Below are 2458 nucleotides of genomic sequence, written 5' to 3' on the forward strand. Positions count from 1 at the left end.
TTTGTGTGCTATTTAGGCTCTCCGCTTCGAAATCGCTACCGTATTCAGACTGCAAAAAATACTCTCTAACCTTTTTTTTCTCAGACAAGCATAATATTCAAAGTTTTATTCATGCATATGTTCTATTTATGTCTACGTCTTCTATAGAATACTGCGATTTTTATGACCGACAAAAAAAACGACGATTTTGAGAATTTCGAATTCGGAGAGAGCTCTGCAGGTAACATTTTTTCCGTCTTTTTCAGCGTTGAATGGTTTTGTAAAAACTATGAAAGAGATAACCGAAAAAGGAAGAAGAGATCGATAAATTGCTCTCACCTCGATTTACACTATTTCAAAAGGTCTGAGTTTCGGAAACCGCGGCTTGTCGTGAGCAGGTTAGTCTGGAAGTCTAGTGACAAAAAACATGCGTGAAATTGCAGGCTTTCAATGGAATAAAGAAAACGAGTTATGACCCGATCAAAACGATTTAAATATATCGGGATTAATTATATAAAACGAGTGATCTAATGAATGGATTTTGATTTACGGCATTCTCAGTACGGTAATTATGTACATGGCTGTTTAACTCATCCACTTAAATAGCGAAGTTGGTTCGTCATGCCGAAAAAAATTCATTTATGATCTAAATATTGTTAAGAGGGTTTCCAGAAGAGTATACAAATGAACTTCTCAGGAGTCGCTTTTCTCGTCATTGTTTCCTAAATATTGCGAGAAACATTCGGTGAAAATTTGCCGTTTAGTGCAAAATCTCTCGGATAACGTCACTCGGAATCAACATTGAAAACTTGGGAACCTTACGTTGTCAGGAAAGATAGAGAATATCTCGATTTATTGGAAACGATGACACAGTGTAGGCTTTGAGTGAGTTTATTGACAACATCACATGATTAAAAACCTTGTTCTTTCAGTTGAATCTTCTTTGATTTCATAAAGAATATTCATCCTATCTACAACCCCAAGCCTATGATGATTGAAAGAAAAATTACAAACCTGTAAACAATGAAGTACTGAAAGAAAGTGCATTTAGCTTGCACTAAGAAGCGAAGAAGATAACTTATTAAATGAATCTCAAGGAAGAGTACACATCGTCCGCTAGAGGACATAAATGTACTATGAACAAAACGGTATGAAGACTTCCATTTTGCAGACTTATGACCTATATCTCATTCCAGAGCTCCAGTCGCCATAATGCTACAAGCTGCAAAAATACGAGAGCACTAAAGAAGGTTTGCAGGAGAGTTCCGGATATCGTGATTCACTTCGAAGTTCTAAATACTGTGATACCGAAGCTGAGAATAAGAAGTTAGCTCACATTACTATTATTTCATGAGGTTTTTTTTTACTTTTTAGCTATTTATACTTATATTCTTACTATTCATTCGATTCAATAAATATTTTTGTTAATTAGTTTGATTTGATTGTTAAATAAAGGGCGAAAATTTAAATTTCACTGAAAGCGCGCGCAAACGACACTCCGCTGCTCGTTCGAACCAGGAGAGAAGCTGGAGAGAACACAGTGACATATCTGTTCGACCCAAAACCTCTCCCAGTTCGAACCGATATCTCTCTCAGTTTTCTCCCGTCGAATCTCTGAGTAAACTGTCAGCCGACATATGTATATACAATAATTATTTAATTAAAATCAATCACTTGAAACGGAAATCAATAAACCTTATTATGATTGTAAAAAATCGGAGCTGTGAAAGATAAGAGTGGGCGTGGCCAACGATTCCCGTAACGAAAACCACCGTAACCTAAAATTTTCGATCATTTTTTTTCGATTTTTTCTGACAACTTTCATGTCGAAAACCTAGAAACAAGACAGAAAATATTATTTTTTCTAAATCTGAAAATTAAGGAAAACGGATGAAAATCGAGAAAAATATAAAAGTAAAACTATTTGCTGATTACGGTAGTTCGGCGGCCTGCAGATCTTCTCTTCCACAGCTCCGATTTTTTGCATAACAGCATAATAATGACAACAACAAGAACATCGGAACCAGGTTACATCATTTATTCAAAATTGAGATAGCAATTTTACAGTACTTTAGTAATCGTGAAAGATGAGAATTTTCAAATCAGGTTTTATAAATTAATTCGCATTTTAAACTTTATTCAAAATTCTGAGATTCAGATGTCCCCAACTTCAGCTATAATAGCTATAATATTGCATATTTTTGTACAGGTCTACATCATTTATTATCAATTGCGAATTATCAGGCACCGAACTTAGAAAAACTACCACGAGAACCGGGGGTACGACGAATTCGAACGTTTTCAAAATCGAACAGACCTAAAATCGAATTGATTCAATTCAGGCAACAGAGCGCGCATGAAAGCACACACAAAACAGCGTTCAAATTTGGGACAGTTCGACCCCTTACCAGTTCGAACTTGTAACAGTTCGATTCTGTCCGCGTTCTGTTCTGGTAATTGTGAGAAAAAAGGACTGTTT

This window comes from Caenorhabditis briggsae (genome assembly GCF_000004555.2).
Source record: "Caenorhabditis briggsae complete genome, chrIII, whole genome shotgun sequence".
Classification (NCBI taxonomy): Eukaryota; Metazoa; Nematoda; class Chromadorea; order Rhabditida; family Rhabditidae; genus Caenorhabditis; species Caenorhabditis briggsae.